Source organism: Salvia splendens, chromosome 14, assembly GCF_004379255.2.
Source record: "Salvia splendens isolate huo1 chromosome 14, SspV2, whole genome shotgun sequence".
NCBI classification, from domain to species: domain Eukaryota; kingdom Viridiplantae; phylum Streptophyta; class Magnoliopsida; order Lamiales; family Lamiaceae; genus Salvia; species Salvia splendens.
Genome location: NC_056045.1, coordinates 23,015,831 through 23,042,788, shown reverse-complemented (window position 1 = coordinate 23,042,788; position 26,958 = coordinate 23,015,831). Strand labels below are relative to the sequence as shown.

At 42.4% G+C, this 26,958-nt stretch overlaps 1 long non-coding RNA gene and 1 other non-coding gene across 2 annotated transcripts; both read right to left on the bottom strand.

Annotated features, from left to right (window-relative positions):
• Window positions 1-18,382: 18,382 nt before the first annotated feature.
• LOC121764900 lies at window positions 18,383-19,736 on the bottom strand. Its single transcript, XR_006042652.1, has 3 exons — window positions 19,381-19,736; window positions 18,652-19,256; window positions 18,383-18,539 (listed from the first exon to the last, which is right to left on the bottom strand). It is a non-coding gene; the product is annotated as an uncharacterized LOC121764900 (long non-coding RNA).
• A 2,683-nt stretch (window positions 19,737-22,419) lies between these two features.
• On the bottom strand, window positions 22,420-22,493 carry TRNAR-UCG. Its single transcript has one exon. It is a non-coding gene; the product is annotated as a tRNA-Arg (tRNA).
• Between the last annotated feature and the right edge of the window lie 4,465 nt (window positions 22,494-26,958).

Genomic DNA, 26,958 nt, shown 5'->3' with positions numbered 1-26,958 from the left:
CTTCATTGTAGAGAAAGGGAAATTTCGTTTGAAACCCCCGGAAAAGAACCGATGAAGTTTCACGGAGTCCCAATGAGCCGACGCAAGTCCATTATCTCTGCGCTGCAAGCCACTACGATGATGAGGAAGGGATGTCCAGCGTACCTTGTTTTTTTGAATGGGGAGGAGAAGAAAGACAGGAAGATAGAAGATGTGGCGATAGTGAGTGAATATCCCGATGTCTTCCCCGATGCGTTGCCAGGACCCCCACCCGACAGGCAAGTAGAATTCACGATCGATCTGGAGCCCGGATCGGCACCAATATCAAAAGCACCTTATAGAATGGCGCCAAAAGAGTTGGAGGAGCTTAAGGTGCAACTGCAAGAGCTACTGGAATTGGGATTCATTAGACCTAGCGTGTCACCATGGGGAGCACCAGTGTTGTTTGTAAAGAAGAAGGATGGAACGATGAGGATGTGCATCGACTATCGGGAGCTAAACAAACTAACGCTGAAGAACAAGTATCCACTACCAAGGATAGACGACTTGTTTGACCAACTTCGAGGGGCAGGAGTCTTCTCTAAGATGGATTTGAGGTCTGGGTACCATCAGCTGAGGGTTCGGCGAGAAGATGTACCCAAGACAGCTTTTCGAACAAGATATGGTCATTATGAGTTCGTTGTAATGCCTTTTGGACTGACGAACGCCCCGGCAGTGTTCATGGACCTTATGAACCGCGTGTTCCATCCATTTCTGGATCGGTTTGTCCTGGTTTTCATCGATGACGTGCTTGTTTACTCAAAGAACGAGGAGGAGCACAAAGAGCACTTGAGAACCGTCCTAGCAACTCTAAGGGACGAGAAACTATATGCCAAGTTCAGTAAATGCGAGTTTTGGCTCAAGGAAGTAAATTTTCTTGGACATGTAGTAACTTCAGATGGAATTCGTGTAGATCCGGCCAAGGTAGAAGCGGTGCAGGAGTGGAAGTCACCCTCTACACAAAACGAAATCCGAAGCTTTTTAGGACTGGCGGGCTATTATCGAAGATTCATCGAGGGATTCTCGAAGATAGCAAGGCCAATGACGCAACAACTGAAAAAGGGAGTCAAGATGATTTGGACGCCAGAATGTGAGGCGAGCTTTCAGTTGTTGAAGGAGAAATTGACCACCGCACCAATCCTAGCTGTGCCGGAGCCAGAGACTGACTATGCGGTATATACGGATGCGTCGAAGGTGGGACTGGGATGTGTGCTTATGCAGAAGGGGAAAGTGATTGCATATGCATCGAGACAATTGAAGCCCCATGAACTGAATTATCCGACGCATGACTTGGAACTGGCAGCTGTGGTACATGCTTTGAAGATCTGGAGACATCATCTTTATGGAGTCCGTTGTGAGATATACACGGACCATAAGAGTCTAAAGTACTTCTTTGAGCAAAAGGAGTTGAACATGCGCCAACGTAGGTGGCTCGAGTTGGTAAAGGACTACGATTGTGGTATAAATTACCATCCGGGAAAAGCAAACGTAGTGGCCGATGCTCTTAGTAGGAAGTCTCAATCTCAGCTGGCCACCTTTCTTACTATCGAGGAGAGTTTAATCCAAGAGTTCAGTAAGATGCGGTTGGAAGTAGTGAGAATGCCCGAGACTGTGGAAGGAATAGTAGCCACGTTGGTGATGGAACCCGACTTAAGAGCCAGAATTGTAGAAGCTCAACGGCGAGATACGTTACTAGAGAAGATTCGCTCAGAAGTGAGGACGGGTGAACTCGGAAATTTTCGTGAGGCAGCGGATAATGGTCTCACATACAAGGGAAGGTTGTGTGTGCCTAAGGATGAAGGCCTGAGGATGGAAATCATGAGAGAAGCACATGAAACCCCATACGCTGCTCATCCAGGGAGCACCAAAATGTATCAAGACTTGAAAAGACAGTTTTGGTGGAACGGTATGAAAAAGCATGTTGCGGCGTTTGTGGAGAGATGCCTAGCATGTCAACAAGTAAAGGCGCTACACCAACGGCCCTATGGGAAATTGCAACCCCTCGAGATTCCGGAATGGAAGTGGGAACATATTGCAATGGACTTTGTGATAGGACTGCCAAAATCCCAGCGAGGGAACACGGTGATTTGGGTGATTATAGATCGCCTCACCAAATCTGCCCACTTTGTGCCGGTTCGTGCCACTTATGGATCCGATCAGTTGGCTAAGGTATATGTACGGGAAATTATACGCTTGCATGGAGTTCCAGCGACAATCACATCTGATCGTGATGCTAAATTCACTTCTAAATTTTGGACAAGCCTGCAGCGCGAGTTGGGGACTAAGTTGAATTTCAGTACAGCGTTCCACCCGCAAACCGACGGGCAGTCGGAGAGAACGATACAAGCTTTGGAGGACATGCTACGAGCCGTGGTGCTAGATCGAGGCGTGGGTTGGGAAGAAGTGTTGCCCTTGGTAGAGTTCGCTTACAATAATAGTTACCAGGCGACTATCAAGATGGCCCCATATGAGGCCTTGTATGGAAAGAAGTGTAGATCGCCACTTTATTGGGATGAAGTGGGTGAGAGAAGAATTCTCGGACCAGACTCTGTAGAAGAAATGATAGAGATTGTCCGACAAATCCGTGGGAGGATCAAGGAGGCACAAGATCGACAGAAATCTTATGCGGATGTTCGAAGGACCGAGTTACAGTTCGAGGTCGGGGAAAAGGTCTTTCTGAAAGTTTCCCCTTCTAAGGGAATAACTCGTTTTGGAGTGAGGGGAAAGCTGAGACCCCGATTTATCGGTCCATACGAGATTTTGGATAGAGTCGGCGTGGTAGCATACAGATTGGCCCTGCCACCAAGCTTCGGAAATGTGCACAACGTCTTCCATGTGTCACAATTGAGGAAGTACGTGTTTGACCCCACACACATCGTTCACCAAGAAGAAATGATGGTCCTAAATCCTGATCTAAGCTATGAAGAGAAGCCCGAGGCCATTTTGGATCGAAGAGTGCAAGAATTGAGGAATAAGTCAATTGCTTCGGTGAAAGTACGGTGGAGGAATCATGGAATCGAAGAAGCAACATGGGAATCAGAAGATAAGATGAGAGAGAGGTTTCCAGAGCTGTTTGAGTGATCTAACAAATTTCGGGACGAAATTTTGTTAAGGTGGGAGGAATGTAATATCCGAGATTTTGTGGTTTTTGGTTCTTTAATTTAATGAATGTCTTATGTGTTGTGCTTAATATGGTGTGGAAATATTAATTGCTTTACACTTTTGTTGTGGATGTGGTATTTTCTACCTAGGCAAATTAAATGTAATTAAATAATTAATTAAGCCATGTTTTTAAAATCCTAATTAAAATTAAATCTCTCTCTCTCTCTCTCTCTCTCTCTCGGTTTCTCACCCCCTCCCCACTAATTTCTCAACCTCCCCCACTCCCTCTTAACCGATACATCATTCCCTTTCCAATCTCTCCCCACATCGTTTTCTCTCTTTTCTCTCTTGCAATTGCTCTCAACACCGGTAAGCTCCCTCTCTCCTTCTCCCTCTCGGTTCTCATCTTTTTCATTCACTCCCTCTCATCATCGTCTTGAATTCCTCAAGGTGATACCCTCCTTCGTCGTGAATCGGAGTCGGAAAAGGAAGTAAAGCTTTGCGTTTCGTTTGAACCATCCGGGGAAGGTAACCCCTAACCCTTGTTTAATTCGAAAACTCATGCATATAGGACGTTTTTGGTTGGGTTAGATGTTGAGTAGGATTTGTGGCTATGTGCTTGTGTTGAACATGTTTTCGGTGATAACTGACAGTGGGTTCCGACCCCTTTTTGACTGAGCAAACGACCTCCTTTTGGTACGATCTTTTAACTGTTTAAACTTTGGTGTGTCTTCTGTGTGGTGTGTAATTTTCAGCCTCTTTGGATGTCGTATGAATTTATTATGATTTTTGCAAGTAAACTGCGCAGTTCTGCGTGTGGTGTGTTCTGGGTGATGTTTTCATGTGCAATGGTTGGGTTTCTGAGTGTTATGTTTTTGTGTTGAATGTGGGTGTGTTTGGCCAAGAGATGGCTCGGAGAAATCTGTGTTTGGCTCAAGGGTTTTGTGTGGGTTGGCCGAGAGATCTAGGGTCCGGCCTAGGGCAGGCTGGTGGGAAATTTTGAAGGGATGATCCCAGGTGTTTGGGTGTGTTTTGGGACGTAGAATGCGTGGTGGGAATGTCGTATAGGGTTTGAGAATCGGAAGTTGAAGGAAAGTGAGTGTACACGGAACCAGCGGCCGAGGTGCCGAACAGATGGCCGAGGTGCCGAACAGACGGCCGAGGTGCCGAGCATAAGATGCCGAGGTGCCGAGCAGGCGGCCGAGACGGTCGGTCGAGGTGCCGAGCCGGACGGCCGAGATGGTCGGCCGAGGTGCCGAACAGGCGGCCGAGACGGTCGGCCGAGGTGCCGAGCCGGACGGCCGAGATGGTCGGCCGAGGTGCCGAGCTGTGCCGAGACAGGTGCCGAGCTGAGCCGAGACAGGTGCCGAGCTGTTGCCGAGACAGGTGCCGAGCTATGCCGAGACAAGTGCCGAGCTGTGCCGAGACAGGTGCCGAGCTGTGCCGAGACAGGCGGCCGAGGTGCCGAGCCAGGCGGCCGAGACGGTCGGCCGAGGTGCCGAGCCAGGCGGCCGAGACGGTCGGCCGAGGTGCCGAGCCAGGCGGCCGAGGTGCCGAGCCAGGCGGCCGAGATGGTCGGCCGAGGTGCCGAGCCAGTCGGCCGAGACGGTCGGCCGAGGTGCCGAGCCAGGCGGCCGAGACACCGAGCCAGGCCGAGACGCCGATCCTTTTTCCGAGCTTTTTCCGAACCTTTTCCGAGCCAAGTGAGCCGTTTGCACAGTAAGGGTATGCCAGGACTTGGAGTGCTGTGTTCGTGTGTCGTGTGCGCGTTTTGGGTACGTCGTTTGCATGCGGGGTGTGTTTCGAACGTGTGACGTTGTGTGTTGCTTTGTAATATGTTGTTAAGTGTATGTACGTGTAACGTGCTAGATGTTGAAGTCGTCCACGTAGGATTCATGCATTGTCGTTTAAAGTCTCGTCTCTTCTGACTCTAATCACGATATTATTTATCTTTCAAAAGGGTGATCGTTTACAAGGAAAGTGTGGTTGAAGAGAACTGTTTTAAAAGCTAAGCAATTGAGGTGGGCTTTTCTACCCTACTTTTAAGTGGGTTATCTTTAAATACGGACTTTGTTCCGGAAATGTTTATGGAGGTGAACTGTTTGTCTTGCCAATATTTTGTTTTGAAACCTATCTGAAGTGGTTTACCACATATGTTTAATCGAATTCGGGTCTGTTGGGCTGCGAACCCTCAGGCTAGTGTACACGAGACTGGGTGCCATCTGAGAGCAAGTTGGCCGGTCTAGATGACCTGGGGTGTGGCCACGCCCCTTGTCCTGGTTTGGATCAGATAGTGTATGATTGAGGGAATAAGGGTGGCAATATCGGAAAATGACTGCGCAGTCGAATTTATGAAATGTATTTTGTGTACTTGGGTTATTTTCATTATACTCAAAACCCCAATGTTACACTGTTATGGCATGACAAACTATGTTTTTGGCGTGTGTCCACTGAGTGCAATAAGTACTCAGCCCTGCATGTTGTTTTCTTAATGTGCAGGTTGAGCGGCGATGGGGAGGATGGATGTTGAGCAGTTAAAGCCAAAGGGTGTTTTTATCTTTTGGATGGTGTCGTGTCGTCATACCCGGCATCATCTGTCTTTTGGTCTTTTCCGCTGCTTGTAAACCGTCACGATGTTTTCATTTAACACTCTGAATACTTTAACTCAAGAATGTCGTCACAGTACTTTGTTTTGAATTGAATTTCCTTTTACTAAATGTTTTCGGGTCAAATATTCTCGTTCCCCCTTTCTTCCCCGCTTCTTTACTCCTCCCCTAGTCGCGGTCCACCGTACTTCCTATCCTTAGGAAATGCGGGCGTGACAGTCTCTTCACACCTCTGCAAAACACGGGTTAGATTTTCCAAACAATGATCAAATGAGCTACCATAGACGGAGAAGTCGTCCATAAATACTTCCATAATATCTTCCACCATGTCGTGGAAGATGGACATCATGCACCTTTGGAAGGTGGATGGGGCATTGCAAAGGCCAAATGACATTCTCCTGAAAGCATAAACACCATAAGGACAAATAAAAGCAGATTTATACTGATCCTCTGGGGCAATCAAGATCTGATTATATCCTGAGTAGCCATCTAGAAAGCAATAATACTCATACCCCGCCAACCTATCTAACATCTGGTCAATGAATGGGAGGGGAAAATGGTCTTTCCTAGTCGCAGCATTGAGGGCCCTATAATCTATGCATACTCTCCACCCGGTCACCAACCTAGTGGCTATCATTTCATCATCTTCCCCTTTCACTACTGTCATTCCCCCTTTCTTAGCTACCACTTGGGTAGGACTTACCCAATCACTGTCAGATATTGCATAAACAATCCCGGCATCTAACCACTTCAACACCTCCTTCCTAACAACATCTTGCATTATGGGGTTAAGTCTCCTTTGGTTTTGAGCCTTGGGTTTAGACCCCTCTTCTAAGAGAATTCTATGCATACAAACAGTAGGACTTATCCCCTTAAGGTCCGAGATAGACCACCCAATTGCACCCCTATGCTTCCTAAGCACTCTCAGCAATTTATCAAGTTCATTAGTATTGAGTGAGGATGATACAATTACCGGATAAGTAGCATTCTCCCCGAGAAATGCATACTTAAGGTGTGAAGGCAACGGCTTAAGCTCCTCTTTCTTCTCTTCTTTCTTCTCCTCCTCATTCGGATCCCTTAATGGCTGGAATTTCTGTCGAAACTTTGGGACTTCCTCCGCCGAGTTAAGAGCCCCTACAAAATTCAATAAATCATCATTAGGCTTAATAACATCAGTATAATAAGGAGAAAAGATAGATTGCGATAGGCATCGCTCCAATTGATCTTGTGGGGAGATGGCTCGGGCCATCCCTCTCACACAGTCATCGACCACTTCAACCATGTTGCAGTGCTCCACTCTCCTTGCATCCTCGTCATCATGTCTTTGCATCGCCTTATAGATAGAGAATGTGACGCTTTCATCATTAAGTCGGAGCGTGAGCTCTCCCTTCTGCACATCAATCATTGCCTTCCCTGTAGCGAGGAAAGGTCTTCCCAGGATAAGAGGAACATTCCGGTCTTCCTCCATATCAAGTACCACAAAATCCGCGGGGAATATGAAGTCATTGACTTTGACGAGTATATCTTCAACAATCCCCCTAGGATACGACACAGATCGGTCGGCCATCTGGAGTGTGATGGTAGTGGGCCTCAGTGTCCCAATCTTCAACTTCTGAAAGAATGAGAAAGGCATAAGGTTAATGCTCGCTCCCAAATCACATAGAGCCTTGCCCACTTGGCTATCCCCCACGATGCATGATATAGTGAAGCTTCCAGGGTCTTTCATCTTAGCGGGCAGCTTCTTCTGGATAATAGCATTGCAGCTCTCTGTCAGGTTGACTCCACCCACCTCCGCTTCTTGGAGATCACTTCCTTCAAAAATTTTGCATAGCTAGGCATTTGCTGTAACGCCTCTACCAACGGAATGTTGATGTGCACCTTCCTGAATATGTCAAGAAACCTAGAGAATTGATCATCTAGTTTCTTCTTCTGCACGCGCTGTGGAAAAGGGATCTTGACCTCAGCAGGGGGTGCAGGTATCACGGTACTCGCCTTAGGAGGCAGCACCTCTTCCACTGCTTCTTCTTCTTCCACCACCTCTTGTACAACTGTCTCTTCTTTAGAGATCCCCTCATTCTCTGTAGGCATGGTTGGGCCTTCATAGCTCTTTCCACTCCTAAGATTGATGGCTTTGCAATCCTTAAAGTCTTTAGGATTTACAACCGTTTGTGACGGAAATTGGCCCGGTTGATGCTGAATACCCACGGCCTGTGAAATCTGGCTCATTTGGTTATCGATGCTCTTCATGTGAATATTCAGGTCATTCACATTAGCTTCAACCTGCACTAGCCGTTTGTTGGAGTCCTTCATGCACTCTCCCGTTTGCTTCATAAAGGCCATTAGCACATCTTTCAGCTCATCCTTCTTCGGCTCTACGATTTGGCCATTTGATACCTGGAATCCGGGTGGTGGTTGCAGGGCACTATTCGGGTTCCCGTAGGACAAGTTGGGATGCACCTTGTTCCCATAGTGGTTGTAATTGCCTCCTTCTTGGTTGGGGCGGTAATTGTTGAAATTTCTGTTGTTGCCACCCTGATGAACGTAGTTCACATCTTCGACTCCTTGTTGCATCTCAGTCCCAACCTGACTCGTTCCCATATGCCCAAGCTTGTCAGTTATGAATTCCAGCTGCTTGGATATTGCATCCATCCTATCATTATCGGAGGTGGATGCCACCCTATAAGATTTGCTTCTGTCATTTCTCCATCCATCATCATTTGAAGCCACCCTCTCAATCACTTCAAGTGCTTCAGCTTCCCCCAATTTCAAGAGAGATCCTCCGGCGCTCATGTTTAGTTCACGCATTGCTTCCAGCGTGCCTCCCCTGTAGAAGGTTAAGATCTGTTGTCCCGGAGTTAGCCCGTGATTGGGGCATCTTCTCATCAGCTGCTTGAACCTTTTCCAAGCCTCCATGATATTCTCCTGAGGGTGCATCTTGTATTGAATGACATCAGCTTGGCGTTTGAGTGCCTCGCTAGGTGGATAGTATTTCTCCAAGAACAGCTCCATCATTGCATCCCATGTGGGCACAGAATTAGGACCCATGCTGTCATACCAGTCCCTCGCCTCGTCTTTCAAAGAGAAAGGAAATAATCGGAGGCGGACTTGCTCATCTGTGACCCCATTCGCCTTTACTGTGTTGCTGATCTGTATGAACTTGGTGAGGTGCTTGTTGGCATCTTCTGAACCTGTCCCACCAAATGCGTTTGCTTCTGCTCTGTCTATCAACCCCGGTCTCAATTCAAAGCTGTTGGCCGCTATCCCCGCATTGTTGACTGGTGGATTAGTGATCTGTCTGTAGGCAAACTGATTCTGTACGGGCTCTGGCCTCGCGTTCTGCTCATTCAGTTGCCTCTGCATGTTAGCCAGTTGTAGACGGAGTTCACGAATGACAGGATCCTCATTGTTGTTCTCCCCGCCGTTCTCCATTAGAATTGGAGAATGAGGCTCGTACTGGATAGGTGACGGAGGTGGAGATGGACTGGGTGATGGAGTTCTCTGGATAGGAGAAGGTAGACGCCTGTGCGCGGGTGAAGAAACCCGAATCCTTTGGTTTAACCTTCTCTGCGCGTTCCTCCTTCTGTTGGATGCTTCGATCTCGAGATCGATAGGCTCTAGAGGTGGACCTTTAGAACGCGTGTGCATACACCCTGAACAAGGAAACACATCTATTAGAGAACTCAAAAATAAAAATTAATAATAAAGCAAGTAAAATCTAGATTAGTAATCTCAATTATTATCACGATATTAAGCTATAATGACACACAATTGTCCCCGGCAACGGCGCCAAAAACTTGACTCAACTTATTTTAACACAAGTAATACCCGCAAGTGTACGGGGCTAGTGTAGCAATCAGTAAGCAAGAGTATCGTATCCCACAGAGACAATTTTGTATCAACTTAACTACCACGAACAAAGATCAACTACTATCTAGACAATCAAGTGCAGTTTGGTTTGTTCTAACAACTAATAAAAACATATAATAAGCAAGTAACAATTAAGAACAAGAAAACACGGCGTGATAATGAAAGATAATATGGAGAAATTGTAGAACTCAAGGATCCGATGCACAATTCCAAGCTCTTATCCAATTGACTCGCCCTACCTTTTGGTGTCTCTAGAGTTACTAAGTCAACCACGATTATAGATTAAACCCCCTCCCTAGGTGAGAAACCTGTAGATTAGATGCTAGAATTGAAGTCCCCTTCTAATCCTAAAACCTCTAACTCCCAAAAGTTTGATTAGGTTAATGACCTCACTCAAAACCTCAACTCTCCCGAGTTCTATTGTATTAAGGTGTGAATTATTCTTCTTTCCGGATTAACTATTTCATCTCCCGATTAATCTAATTAATCCTACACAATCAAGTGGTGATCAAGCAATTGAAAGGAATAAACCCAAGAATAATCAAATAACTACAAGAGCAAGGCAAGAACAAAATCAATCGGATAAAAACTATGAAATTAGTGCATCATCACCAAGAATTCTACAAGAGATGTTTAGCTACTCATGTTTATGAAGAAAATCATATTCAACACAAAGAAATTCAACAAATACATGAAATATAGATACTAAGTACTCCTGTGAGATCAATCTATGGAATGAAGCTTCAATCTTCCGATATAGAGTCTCCAATCTTCAAATCTTTCTCTCAAAGGTGTTCTTGAGGGTGTGAGTGCGTGTGGTAGGCGGTAGGTAGAATGTGTTTCGAACCCTAGGCATTTTCTCTATTTCATTCACTTCAAAAATCGCGTTTTCAGCTTCAGACGAGTCAGACACTCCTACCCGGCCGGGTTGTATTTTTGAACTGGAAATTCAACCCGGCCGGGTCCCCATTTTAGGGTCGTTGCTGGACTCAGGCCCTACCCGGCCGGGTTATATTTTTGCACTGTAAATTCGACCCGGCCGGGTCCTTCTTCTCGTGCCCCTGCTGCCTCTGAACACTTTATGCTCCATTTTCTCTTCTTTTCACCTATCTTTCCTAGAACACTCAACAAAACACATAGAACTCCAAAGGTATAATAATCGGTTAGATGAAGACAATATCGAGTGATAAAATTAACATTTAGCACTTCAACATACCAATTGCACCTATGAAAATATGAGTTTGTCACTTGAGTGTTTTTTTTTAATTTCTCATTTAATTAGTTAGTTTAAAACTAAATTAGTACTTTTCCTATTGTGATGTTTTAAAAAGGGTACGTTCGCAAGTAAAGTCGGAACGAAAGAATCAAGTTGAGGGAACTAAGCGAACGAGGTGAGCTTTCTTGTACTAAAAATACAAATTGTATTTTGTGAAAACTGAACACATGTTCGTGATTTTAATGATGTTGTCTTGCCATAAATGTTTTGTATGATGCCTATCTGTTTGGCTAAGGCCAAGTGAATTATGAATGATGATATAAGTCGAATTCGGGTCCCAGTGAGGGTGGTGTCCCCGCTCGGACTAGTGTACACGGGAATCCTCTGACCGTGAATGGCAGAGAAGGTGACCGTGGAAGGTGGCCACCTTCCCGGCACATGGAAACCTCTGATATGATGGGCAGAGAAGGTGACCGTGCGAGAACACCATCTCGACGGCACAATGTGATCAGATATGGCAAAGTACAGGAAAACGGGACTGCAGTCCAATGTGAATATTTTTAGTAAACTCGGGACTTTTCAATAAAACCCCTGAGTGTTACTGTGACAATGGCTTGACAATATTTTCAAATGTATATGTGTAATTTTCGGCATTGTGTTCACTGAGTACTTTTGTACTCAGCCCTACATATGTTTCTAAATGTGCAGGTTGAGTCGTGAAAAGGGGGAGGAACGAGTGCTGTGGAGTGCAAGCTAGTAGCTAATTAAGAATAAAACTCTCGGAGGTTCATGTCTCCACACATGGACCGCGTTCTTTTGCTTCCGCTGTGTCGGTTAAGAGGCAGTGCCTATTTTATGTTTGACTCTGATAATCAGAACTTGTATGAACAACCACTCGATCTTGCATGATCAAATGTATTTTGTTATAAGTATTTCTCTATTTTGACGTTAATTTGTGTGTCTCGCTCCGCTTGGCCTTATTATTATTATTTTTTTTCTTTTTTTTTCTTTTTCCCCTAAATTCTATCCCCGCTTCTTTTAATCCCCCTAGTCACGTTTCCCCGAGTTATGCTATCCTTAGCTAACTGCGGTCGTGACAGAGTGGTATCAGAGCCGTCTTCCCGCACTCACCCCAACACGCTCAACCAAAGCAACGGTAAGTTATTTTCGGTTTTAAAAGCAAATGTGCGTCTTCTGCTTACCGAATTATGTACTGAACTCTTATACGTGACCTTGGCAGAACAAGAATAGTGAATTCGCCAACGCTTTCCTGAGCTAGGCAACAATACCACAAACCTCATAACGAGTAGTTCCGAAAGATAGTGAACATGTATTATGTGGCATAGAAGTGACTTTTAGGACTGCTTCTAGTGGCCAAATATAACATAGTTTGGATATGACTCGTAGGAATGACCGAGCATTGCATCATATCACGTTACTTCCTTACGCTTTATACGTATATTTATGTATGGGGATACTAGGGTCTGATCGACATGTCTTCTTGTAGATGGTGTATCCGACAGTGTCAGACATCCTTTTTGAGTATTTTACGTTTGTGATATTGGAGGGTACCGATCTCGGCCTATGCTTGGCGCAGTTTCGCTGGCTCTGGGAGAGGGCCTACTCGGTTGGGGTCACGCACATTGACGGGATACAGCGACTTATCCGGATCCTGCCCTCTGACTGGGTAGGTTTTGCTCTCGATCTGACTCGTCATTACATATTTTCTGTGCATCCATTTTTCGACACTGTAGGGAACTTTCCCGAGTTTATCGGAGAGATCCATTTGTGCTTCATCCTGCACGGGCAGGCGCCGCGAGGGCCATACATACGCCCGGGCGATCTAGCCGCGGTAGGATCTGCTGAAGTTCTGCTACAGCCAGCACCACCAGTTGAGCCAGTCGTCCCACAGCCAGCTCCCCCGCAGCCCGATGAGCCTTACCCGTTCCCGTCGCCTTCTCTTCTAGGACGTCGGACTCGTGGGGAATTCGAGGCTGGGCCATCCCGTCCCCATATGGATGGGGATGACTTCGGCTTCGTTGACCTCTCCTCGACACCGAGCTTGGCCGGGGTAGGGACGGCCGATTCGGAGGCTAGGGAGCTGCATGCAGCCACTGCGGAGGAGAGAAGGAGGGGCAAGGCCCCCGTTCATTCTTCAGGGACGGAGAGCTCTGACGAGCCGAAGTTTGTTATTGGTACCGGCCGCCTACAGCCGCTATCGGTCTTTACAGAGTCACCGCTGGGAAAGATGACTCCCACCATCCGCCAGGAGCCCACTCCCCGGGAGCGTAGGCCACGTGCATGGGCTAGGCGCCACTGGGGAGTCATCACTCGAGGACCTCACATTGACTCGGCATTTCACATTGACGAGAGCTCAGATGAGGAGGTACCCGAGGAGGAGGATCCCGGGACAGCAGAGAGCACTATTTAGACCTTGTGATAGTGATGTGATGCCTATGTATATATGTTTGTACCCCAGAAACGAATCCGTTATGAGACCGTTCTGGTTTATGTTCTGACTAGCTACAGTATTTTGACATCTCGGAAACATTCGTGCGAGTGTTCCGTGGCTTGACTTTTTGACTAGCATCTGTATAGTAACAGACGTGACATTATTTTGCGACACCAAGAATGGTAGTACGAAAGTCCTCGGTGGAGGCAATTTTTCCCTGTACATAAACTTTTATATGAAAATCTACATGTTTTATTTTCCAGTCTTTAGTGATATGTGTGATTGGTGGTTGTGTAAAATTTAAGTTCACTATTTTCTGAATCGTCTAATCTTTCCAACAATAATAACTTACCGGGAAATGTTTTATCAATAGAAAATGCCGCCAAGGATAGCCGGGCGACCCCGAGGGAGAGGAAGGGGACGTGGTAGAGGACCACAACCCGAGCCCGAGGAACAATACGTAAACCCTCCGCCACCATCTCCACCTCGATCACCTTCGCCTCCACCTGCCCCTACAGTGGATAGGACAATCATAAACACCTTTTTGAAAAAGAAGCCTCCAACTTTTGACGGAAGAGGCGACCCTGCTGAAGCAGAATCATGGATACGTGCGCTCGAACGCCTGTTTGACCTACTGCAATGCACAGACGAGGAACGTTTGGTTTGTGCCTCACTCCAACTGACAGGGTCTGCAGATTATTTGTGGGAGGCCCGCAAGAAGACAATGACCCCGCATCAGCTGTAGGGCCTAACTTGGGATCAGTTCAAGACAGGCATCTACGACAAGTACATCCCCAAGAGCTATAAAAAGCAAAAAGAAACGGAGTTCTACAACTTGAGACAGGGGCGAATGTCAGTGACGGAATATGATCGCGTTTTCTTTGATCTGTCCAGATACGGTGCTGATCAAGTGGACACGGATGAAAAGAAGTCTGAGAAATTTTGTGCTGGCTTGAGGCACGAGATAAGAGTAGCATTGGCCAGTCGTGGCGGACTACCATATTCTGAAACTTTGAAACTAGCTTTGGACATTGAGGCTGCATTGCCTAAAGAAAAACCCGCACCCAACCTCACAAATATTCCACCGCAGGCCTCGTCTCAAATCCCAAGAGAGAAGAAGAAATGGGAAGGAAATCAAAACCAGTGGGGACAAAAGAAACCATGGCATGGACCACCCCCACCCCGTCCACAGAACTTTGCAAGACAGCCTACCTTCAACCCTCCAGGGAACACTCAGCCAAGGAGTCCCCTTTGCCCCAAATGTAACAAGCCCCACGGCGGGATATGCCGGGCCAGAGAGATGACTTGTTACACTTGTGGGAAAAATGGCCACATCGCCAAGAACTGTCGAAATGGACCCCAAGGATGGAATGCACCAACTAACCAGCCCGCACAACGTCAACAACTGCGAGCTCTGCAGGCAGACACTCAGGACTACCAGGCCCCGCATCCACAACGACCGAGTCTTCCAACACAAGCCAGGGCATATGCATTGGGACGAAACCAGCAGAGAAACAACCAAGGGAATCTGGCAGGTATGGGCACCCTACTGAACATACCTATTGTCCTATTGTTTGATACTGGTGCTTCACACTCCTTCATATCCACTTCGTGTGTAAACACTTTAGAACTCACACCAGAACCAGCAGAACCTAGAATAACGGTGTCCTCACCAGTAGGAGGAGTTATAGAAATCACACAAAAATGCTCGAACCTAGAGATTACACTCGGAAAACATAAGGTTATTGCTAATAACTTGGGGGTCATGAACATGGAAGATGTCGATATTATACTCGGGATGGAATGGTTGGCCAAAAACCACGCCACCATCAAGTGCAGCGAAAGACAGATTTCTTTTCAAACTCCAGGAGAAGGACGAGTTGAATTCTATGGAATCACGATGAACAAGCGCAAATCCATAATTTTGGCCCTACAAGCTGCTACACTTGTGAGAAAAGGATGTCCCGCCTACCTCGTCTACTTAAGTGAAGAACAGAAGGAAGAAAGGAAGATTGAGGATGTGGAGATGGTACGTGAATTTCCAGACGTGTTTCCTGACACACTACCCGGACTACCCCCAGACAGACAACTGGAATTCACTATTGACTTAGAACCAGGAGCTGCGCCAATCTCAAAAGCGCCGTACCGAATGGCCCCAAAGGAATTGGGAGAACTCAAGTTACAGCTGCAAGAACTTTTAGACTTGGGTTTCATCAGACCCAGTGTGTCACCATGGGGAGCTCCTGTACTCTTTGTCAAAAAGAAGGATGGAACCTTGAGGATGTGCATAGACTACCGAGAATTGAACAAGGTGACACTCAAGAATAAATACCCACTGCCAAGGATAGATGATTTGTTTGACCAGCTTAAGGGAGCCAGTGTATTTTCCAAGATTGACTTAAGATCCGGGTACCACCAACTGAAGATCCGGTCTGAAGATGTACCCAAGACAGCTTTTCGCACTAGGTACGGTCATTACGAGTTTGTTGTAATGCCATTTGGATTGACCAATGCCCCTGCGGTGTTCATGGATCTGATGAATCACATATTCCACCCGTATCTCGACAAATTCATCCTGGTCTTCATAGACGACGTCCTCATCTACTCGAAAAATAGAGCGGAACACGCTGAGCATCTAAGAACTACCCTCGAAACGTTGAGGACCGAGAAGCTCTATGCTAAATTCAGCAAGTGCGAATTCTGGCTAAAAGAGGTTAACTTTCTTGGACACATTGTGACGGCAGAAGGAATTCGGGTGGATCCAGCGAAGGTAGAGGCGGTACAAAATTGGAAATCCCCAACCAGCCCGAACGAAATTCGGAGTTTCCTAGGACTGGCGGGCTATTACAGAAGATTCATCGAAGGATTCTCAAAGATTGCCAAGCCAATGACGCAACAACTCAAAAAGGGCATCAAGTTTGTATGGACTCCTGAATGTGAAACTAGCTTCCAACTACTGAAAGAGAAACTAACTACCGCCCCCGTTTTAGCCGTGCCAGAACCAGGCACAAATTACGTGGTCTACACAGACGCTTCGAAAAATGGACTCGGGTGCGTTCTAATGCAGAACGGGAAGGTGATAGCTTATGCGTCGAGGCAACTCCGACCCCACGAACTAAACTACCCCACCCACGATCTGGAATTAGCAGCTGTAGTGCATGCACTGAAAATTTGGAGACACCATCTATATGGGGTTAAATGTGAGATTTACACCGACCACAAGAGTCTAAAGTACTTCTTCGAACAGAAGGATCTAAACATGCGGCAGAGGAGATGGCTGGAGTTAGTGAAGGATTACGATTGCAGCATAAACTACCACCCTGGCAAGGCAAATGTAGTAGCTGACGCACTGAGTCGAAAGTCTCAACAACTAGCTTGTCTGGCCACCCGGGAGGAAGCACTGATACAGGAATTCACCAAGATGAAAATAGAAATAGTACAAGCCCCGGAAACAGTGAAAGCAAAAATCGCAACTTTGTTGCTGCAACCTGACTTGAGAGAACGAATAATTGACGCCCAAAGACATGACGAAGCGCTAGAGAAAATACGAATGAAGGTGCGGACCGGTGAGCAAGGAAACTATAGAGAAGAGGCGGACAATGCCCTCACTTTTGAGGGAAGACTATATGTACCCGCCAACCCAGACCTAAGAAACGAAATATTGACTGAGGCACACGACACCCCGTATACCGCACACCCCGGAAGCACGAAAATGTACCAGGATCTAAAAAGAAAATTTTGGTGGGACGGCATGAAAAGAAGCATTGCAGTGTTTGTCGAGAGATGTCTAACTTGCCAACAAGTCAAGGCATTACACCAACGACCATATGGGAAATTACAACCCTTGGAGATTCCCGAGTGGAAATGGGAACACATCGCCATGGATTTCGTTACAGGCCTGCCCAGATCCAAGCGCGGAAATACTGCCATTTGGGTAATCGTTGATCGACTCACGAAAAGTGCTCATTTTATCCCTATTCCCATCACGTACGGGTCCGAGAAACTAGCACAGTTATATGTACGGGAAATCGTGCGTCTGCATGGAGTACATGTATCTATCACGTCAGACCGAGACTCGAAGTTTACATCCAGATTCTGGCAAAGCATGCAGAGGGAATTGGGTACGAGATTAAACTTCAGCACCGCATTCCATCCCCCAGACTGACGGGCAATCCGAAAGGACAATTCAAACCCTGGAAGATATGCTAAGGGTCGTCGTACTCGATAGAGGAGAAAGCTGGGAATCCATCTTGCACCTGGTAGAGTTTGCCTATAATAATAGCTATCAAGCCACCATCGACATGGCACCTTACGAGGCGCTATATGGAAGAAAATGTCGATCTCCACTCTATTGGGATGAAGTAGGGGAGAGAAGAGTTTTAGGTCCAGAATCCGTGGCGGAGATGATCGAAATCGTGAGACAAATTCGGAATCGAATCAAGGAAGCGCGAGACCGGCAAAAATCCTACGCCGATGAGCGTCGAACGGAATTGAAATTTAACATCGGGGACAAAGTCTTTTTGAAAGTATCTCCTTCCAAAGGAATAACCAGATTTGGACTCAGAGGAAAGCTGAAACCACGATTTATTGGACCCTATGAAATTCTGGAAGAAGTGGGCCCGGTGGCATATCGTTTGGCATTACCCCCCAACTTTGGGAATGTGCACAACGTATTTCACGTCTCCCAACTTCGGAGGTACGTGTTCGACCCGAAACATGTGATTCGTCACGAAGAAATCACTTTAGAACCCGACCTGAGTTATGAAGAAAAGCCGGTAGAAATACTAGACCGGAAGGTGCAGCAGCTTCGGAGCAAGTCGATTACTACAGTGAAGGTTTTGTGGAAGAACCACGGACAGGAAGAAGCAACGTGGGAGCTAGAAGAGAAAATGAAATAGAGATATCCTGAGCTTTTTGTCTAAATACTTCCTAAATTTCGGGACGAAATTTCTTTTAAGAGGGGTAGTATGTAACGACCCGCTAAGCCGGTATTATTTAGAGACTATATTAGTAGCTCGATTATCTAAATAAGTAACTCTTATGTGATTAAATCTGAACCACGATGAATTGTCGTTGTTGTTTGTTTAACGTTAGTAAACGTAAATATATTACACCTATAAGAATATTAATTTAAATAAATAAATAAGAGCCCAAAAATCAAAATAATAATAATGTCCGATACACCCATAAAATTTCAACAAAATTTAATACATCTTTCGTTCTAAAGAAGATCGGGAACTACTACGCGGTCAGCTGCGAGCTTGAAACGGGTTCTTTCCTACACCAAATAAAACAATAGTAAGCAAATGTTTTTTTTTATAAGTAAATAAGGCAAGATGGAAAAACAAAGCAGATTTGAACAGCTAATACAAATCCTAGCAATATCCTACCAGATCGTTTCTTTTACGGCTGCATTTAATGCAGCATTTAATGTGTATCTTGCAACCATATCTTCAAGTATCAGGAGAATTTTGTAAGATATGATTTTTGTCTGCAACTTGTTTCCTCATCCTAAATATCATCCATGATCCATCCCTTTCACTTGCCCCACCTCATACCAAAATTATCTCATCTCCAAAGGCAGCAAGAATCCCTCCACCGGACGTCCACCTCATAGAGGACAAAGTCTAAAAGCAACCACTTATTCTCTTCTTCACACCACAAAAGTAAGTACCATCTAACACCTCACTTTTTCTTCACATATTGCAACATATTGCCAAGCCTGTCTTTGCCAACATATGAACTTAGTACCCATTATTATAGAACACCAATTTAGCATTTATAGGTATTTCATATGAACAACTTAGCAAGGACATAGTATCCATAGCATTCCAAGAACATAAGAATAGCAAATTCTCAAAGGATAATATGAACTTAGCTTGAAATGATATATGAATCTGTCAAAGAACTCCCGGTAACGAGCTCGGCACTCCGTCGACACCGATGGCAGTCCACGCTCTAAAACCACATCTGCCCTTTTTATCATTCCTTGAATCTGGAAAAATTTGGAATATGATTACCAAAGTTTTATCAAAAGAATGCATTAAAAATATAATCTTTAGCCAAAAAAAAAGGGGGAAAGAGAAGGGGATGAAGGATCGAACTTCCCACACCCTTACCTTCCGGGAGTTCGCGGCGACGGCGGATCCGCAGGACCTGCGGCAACGACGGCTGAGGCGGACCAGCGCGGCGGCGGATCCGCGGCGGCGGCGGCGGCGCGGCGAACCGAGAGACAGACCGACCGAGGGAGAGAGACCGCATGCAGACGGTGAACTCCCGGGAAGAGGACAGTGAAGCCGCCGCCTGTGCATGCACAGTGGCGGCGGCGGCGAAACTGGAACGGAAGAGCGACGGCGGCGTGACTGTGAGGAGAGAAGGAAGGAAAGAGAGAGAGACGCGGGGGAGGAGAGGGCCGTCGCCGATCGGCGGCGGAGAAGCTGGCGGCTGCGGCGGAGTCCAGGCGAGAGAGAGAGAAGAGAGAAGCTGCTGTGTAGTGTTTGAAATGAGGGAGGAAGATAGAGTTAGGTTTTCTTCCTTGAAATGGGTTTCCTTTTCTTTTGGGCTCCAAATTTAATTAGTTGGGCCACCTTCAAAATAAATGATTGAGCCCAATTACTTGTGGATAGTTGGTGCAGCTGGAAATAAATATGAATGGCCCAATTTTCAAATAAATTAAATTTTGGGCTTAAGAATGAAATGATTAGGTTAGCTAAAATAATTAGTTGTGGCCCAAGTGCTATATTTTTGTAAGAATAATGAATAAAGTATAGAACGCCAATTTTAGTTGGAACCGAATTAGCAAACGAAGTAGCAATAGATGGTGTAAATTTTGGGGAAATTTCTAATAATAATAATAATAATAATAATAATAATAATAATAATAATAATAATAATAATAATAACTTTAATAATAAAGTTAAACCTTGAGTTTTTTTTTTTATTTCTCATTTAATTAGTTAGTTTAAAACTAAATTAGTACTTTTCCTATTGTGATGTTTTAAAAAGGGTACGTTCGCAAGTAAAGTCGGAACGAAAGAATCAAGTTGAGGGAACTAAGCGAACGAGGTGAGCTTTCTTGTACTAAAAATACAAATTGTATTTTGTGAAAACACGAACACATGTTCGTGATTTTAATGATGTTGTCTTGCCATAAATGTTTTGTATGATGCCTATCTGTTTGGCTAAGGCCAAGTGAATTATGAATGGTGATATAAGTCGAATTCGGGTCCCAGTGAGGGTGGTGTCCCCGCTCGGACTAGTGTACACGGGAATCCTCTAACCGTGAATGGCAGAGAAGGTGACCGTGGAAGGTGGCCACCTTCCCGGCACATGGAAACCTCTGATATGATGGGCAGAGAAGGTGACCGTGCGAGAACACCATCTCGACGGCACAATGTGATCAGATATGGCAAAGTACAGGAAAACGGGACTGCAGTCCAATGTGAATATTTTTAGTAAGCTCGGGACTTTTCAATAAAACCCCTGAGTGTTACTGTGACAATGGCTTGACAATATTTTCAATGTATATGTGTAATTTTCGGCATTGTGTTCACTGAGTACTTTTGTACTCAGCCCTGCATATGTTTCTAAATGTGCAGGTTGAGTCGTGAAAAGGGGGAGGAACGAGTGCTGTGGAGTGCAAGCTAGTAGCTAATTAAGAATAAAACTCTCGGAGGTTCATGTCTCCACACATGGACCGCGTTCTTTTGCTTCCGCTGTGTCGGTTAAGAGGCAGTGCCTACTTTATGTTTGACTCTGATAATCAGAACTTGTATGAACAACCACTCGATCTTGCATGATCAAGTGTATTTTGTTATAAGTATTTCTCTATTTTGACGTTAATTTGTGTGTCTCGTTCCGCTTGGCCTTATTATTATTATTTATTTTTTCTTTTCTTTTTCCCCTAAATTCTATCCCCGCTTCTTTTAATCCCCCTAGTCACGTTTCCCCGAGTTATGCTATCCTTAGCTAACTGCGGTCGTGACAGGGGCCCATGAATCCTCCACCATGAAGGTGTTCTCAAAAAAAAAGAGAGAAACATTTGATTTTTTACTGTTAAAACCAGTGGGCTCACTTCTTTCCTCTTTGGGCCTACCCTTTTATGGATATGGGTCCGGATCTTTGATCTCATTGGATCCGGATCTGAATTTTGATTTATTTCAAATTCTCAATATTTATACTATTGACAAGTTTATTAAGAAGTTTTCTTACAACTTAACAAGTTGGGTTGTAATTAATACGTTTTCAGTACGTTATTATTATGTACGTAATCTTCATTAACTAAGGTGAATAAACTTTCATTGAATTAGAAATAGAGATATGATTGGATATGGTCCAAATGGAGATCCATATAATTATTGCTAGTTGGTGTGGGTGTAATTTTATGGTAAAAGGATTAATTATTGCTAGTTGGTGTGAGTGTAATTTCATGGTAAAATTTAGTAAATTACACATGATGTGCATATACTGGTAAATATTGTAGAGCCATTAAATTTTCCCATTTAGTCACCTTATATGTTACAACATCTTATACATTATTGCAATGAATTGATGAAATAATATTCTTGAGCAACGCTTAGGCGATCGCATTCTATCGATATAATAGGGGAAAATATTTACAAATAAATAGGTGTGACGTGACGTAAAATTGATGATAAATAAATATGTAGAACATTTATTAATGAAAAGTGCAGCCTCTTAAGTCCTAAATATACAATATGCGTGGATATATAAGTGGAGATTGTGAATACAAAGGTCTTATTCAAGGGTATTGATTGATTATATCAACATCCACACGGGAGATATCATATGTACAACAGTATTTTGTCGCATATAAAACAAGGAAGTTAGTATAATGTGATCACATCACTTTGATTAGTATGTATCGTCCTTTTAGAGATAAGCAATAATAATGAGATCTAACTAACCAGATATAAGCAATAAATAATGCGATCTAACTAACCAATTTTGAATATTTGAACCTATAAAATAAGTCTGGAAATAACAATACAAAAAAAATAACAAAACTATAAAACCAATCACAATTGAAAATAAAATTACATTCGGGTTTAAAATATAGAGGTAGCCCACACCGTGGCCCAAAACTAAGAATGTAAAATCACAAAACAGCCCATTACTAAAATTAAAAATGAAAAAAACGACCACAGTGGGAGTCGAACCCACGACCTTCTGATCCGAAGTCAGACGCGCTAATCCACTGCGCTATGCGGTCATTTTTGTTCTTCATCTTTATATATTTATAATTTACATAGTTTCACCTGAAAGGTCCAGATTCCGAACACCAAATACACACATCACATTCACGTTACACGTGTCCCATCATCAGATAAATTTTTTTATTAATTGATATTAATACTTCTGATTGACATTTATTTACATTGTATTGATATTTGTGGCTAAATGATCTTATACATTTATTTAATAATCCAATACATATCATTTACTTGTAATTAGCAATTTAAGAATTAGTTAACAGTATAACACAACATTTTCTTCTCATATATCCCAAATATTTTTGAGAATGAAGCAACTTTCATACCCTCTATCTAACTTGATCAAAGCTTATAGCTTGATTATCACTCTCGACTTCAATAATCCGAGCAAGCTGTATTAGAATTGAGTCACTCACCCCTTAAAAGGTCTTGTAAGGGGAAGAGTTATCCATACTTATATAGATGAACTAGGATCATACGCCAAGTCGATATGTGAGAAGATTTAAGGGTTTTAACATGCCCCCTCACGTGTGGGCCGGAATGACACATCCGACTTCCATCACGTGGGTAGGCAAGAGAAGAGATGATAATCCTAGCTCCTCTATATAAGTGAGGATAACCCTCCCCTTACAAGGCCTTTTAAGGGGTGAGTGGCCCAATTCTAATATGGTATCAGAGCAGGGCCCAAGTCGATGATGGATTTATCTCTTTATCTCTTCTCTTGCCTACCCAAGTGATGGAAGTCCGATGTGTCATTCTGGCCCACACGTGAGGGGGCATGTTAAAACTCTTAAATCTTGTCCCACGTCGACTTGATGATGATTCTAGTTTGTCTATATAAGTATGGATAACCCTCCCTCTTACAAGGCCTTTTAAGGGGTGAGTGACACATTTATAATATGGTATCAGAGCGGGTCCAAGTCAATAATGGATTTTATCTCTTTATCTCTTCTCTTGCCTACCCACGTGATAGAAGTCCGATGTGTCTTTCCGGCCCACATGTGAGGGGGCGTGTTAAAACTCTTAAATCTTCTCCCACATTGACTTGGTGTATTATCCTAACTTATCTATATAAGTGTGGATAACTCTCCCCTTACAAGACCTTTTAAGGAGTGAGTGGTCCATTTTTAATAAGTTGCAATCAAACTATGTCATCATAATGCCACGAATAGTTACCTTTTAAGGGGTGAGGGGATCTTTATGGTTTTTTAGATTATTTCAATCCCTTGATTTATGGAGTAATTAATATATAGTAGACGAGTTGATCAAAGGACTTAGAACAATCCACCTAATATGATAAGGACTCGCCTCTATCTCTCGAAATTATCCTCCTTAATTAACAGACGGTATTAAAGACTAAAATTGGTAGTTGATTGAAAACAAATTAAAATACCACTAGTTGTTATTTGCAACTTGTAGGGGAAATCGCAAGCAACGTTAGAAGTAGGGAGTCTTAATTTCCACTCCCCAATAAAATTTCCATAATAAAGTTATTACTTGTATTTTATTTTATAAATTTATGATTAGTTAAACTTGCTCTCGAACAAAATATGTCTAGCTATATTATTGAACCAAGCCCTCGTGGTGTCAGCATTCCAAATAGTTAAGTTAACATTAATTAGCTAGATTAAGATGATTATTCATTTAAAGGATGACTATTAATTATATACATTATAAGATGATTATTCATTTAAAGGAAAAGGATGACTATTAATTATATAATTTATCACAAAACTTAGGTGGCGACATACGCATCCCATATACACCATTTCGAGAGTGAGCTTACAAATTTTGGAAAATAACTTATAAACTTCTCAAAAGCTATCTTATACAGTAAGTTTTAATATTGTGAAGGCATTAGCAGAAGATAGGAGTACTAGCTTGTAAACTTACTTTTTTACTTAAATATTGATATTCAGCTCGATAACATTGAAAAAAATCCTAAGATAATAGTATGTGGCGATTAAGCCCCGAATTAATCAACAAAATAATGCCAACTGCCTTTCTAGGTAGAGAAAATGTAGGGTTGAAACATTCGCCGAATTTATAAAAATAACTAGTATTTAAAAGAAAATTGCAACATGTTGAATTTGAATTAAAGAATAAATGATACTAGTATAAATAAAGAAATGAACAAATCCTCAACACATGCTTTCTACTTCTAGATTGAATTGGGATGTCTCTATATACCATGAATGCATACATGTACAAATGCTACTGAATAATGGGATACAAGAGGAATTCAACTTTTTTTACGCATCACACTCGATATTTGAATTGATTCTATGGTTGAATGGGTTTAATTATAAATCTTTAAAATATATGCCTATATGAGGTAAATTAATGTACAAATTCATTTTTAAAATAAAAAAAAATCCTAAAATAATGCATATAAGTTTAGTGCATTCACACAAAAACTAGTTGTAACAAATTAGTCTGTCGAAATTAATTGAGAGTTGAAATTCAAAATTTTCACTTGTACTGATTTGAGGACCATATAAACCAAGAGTGTAGAAATATAGAATATATGCATTGGATGCCAAGTAAGTGTTTCGTGTTGAAAACCCATTTTATTAAGATTTCATTAAAACAAAAATCTAAAAAATCCATGATAAATATTACTACTACTTATTTAATAATGCTAAAACATTACTTAAATTAATATGCTGTGTGGTGCTAAAATCTATACTCCGTACAAGAGAAAATTGATAGGGATGCAAAGAAAGAGATGGGAGAGTCGCTAATTGTGACGTTGCACTCGATCGATTGATACTCATTCGAATGTGGAACTTATAGAAAATTATAGTAGAAATTGTTTACAACGGAACGAAAATTTGTCACTAGAATATAAGTCAAGGGTTTGTTGTCTTCTGTCAAATAACAAAGCATCATTAGCCAATTTGCAATTTATTAATATCGTCTTTGAATTATTTTTGTTGGGGATCGATGGTGCACACCCGAACTCCACATTAGTATGATATTTTTATGAGCTATTTTCTTCCTCTTTATATATTTGATGATTTATAATCTGTGACGGTTAGGACTAGTTATTTTATAATTTTATTTTCAAAATATTTATTTTTTTAAGAATCAAATTAATTTTTTAGTTTTATGATTAGTAATTTTTTTATTAGTAACCAAAAAATAGGCTACGCACACCAAGAGCAGCACGACAACAAAAAATCACCCCTTGATCTAACCTCACAAAACAATACAATCAACAAACCCAAGAAGCTAAGAAAGGAAAGAAACAAAGTACTCACATCACATAGTGTATAATTTTATATGACCAAATTATAAAGTTACAGAACGTTTTATAAAAAAATGAATGTGAAATTGAAATTTTTACAATGATAGCAAGAAAAAAATATTTCGGCATGGGAAATGATTGGGGATTGATACATCACATTTGTTGTTAATTACTGTTTTTAATAATTTTCTTAATGTACATATAAGATATCAATTTAAGAATAACTTATTTTATTTAAGTATCATCTCATCTTAATTTTATAAGACTTTTTAATATATCTCGTTTATAGTTTGAAATATTAAAATCGTGATCGAAATTAAAAATGAATAAAATATTATATAAATTAGTATATTCCCTTGACGTGGACAATATATATTATGACTATAACAGCTTTAAAATGAATATAAATTACAATATAAAATGGCTCTCAATTGAATTTCGACGGGTTATACATAGTGTATAGCAGTAAAGGTATATAACTCAATTGAAGATTAGTGAACCCTTATTTAAATTAATTAAAATATTTGATTAGTATTTTTGAAAATATAATAACGATATAATTAATTCTAAATGTAAAAACAGGAATTAGAAATTTGGATGTCAACATTAAAATACTATTCCGTAAAGAGTGAACTTCAAAAATGTCCCTAGACTATGAGTTTATCTCGCCCATAGTTCATGGACTTTAAAAATATCGTCAGACATCCCTGGACTGAGAGTTTATCTCGAAATTGGTCCTTTTGCCATTTTTTGATACGAAAAATACCCTTTTGAGGGTTTGGACAATTTGGTCTTTTTACACTTTTAACATTTTAAATCTGATATTATTTTAGTGATGTACTAAATCTGATATTATTTCAAAATTTTCATTCTTCTTCCCTTTTGTCATCCTTCACTTTGTTTCTTTATTTAAATATTATATTTAATTTTATAAAATTAAATTTTAAATTTAGATTTTTAAATATCAATAATTTTTTATTAATTAAAAATATTAATTCATGGACACTATAAATATTGATTTAAACTATTAATTTTTATTATTTAATATAATATTCAGTTGAATCGAAGAAGTACAAAAAATAATATTAATCACGATGGAAAAATAAGAGCTATTCTACTTAGCCTTCGTTCGATTGTTATAATTGTTTGTGATTATATATTATGAAGTTGACTAAAAATTTGATACTACTAAAAGTTTTATATAGGAGATTTTA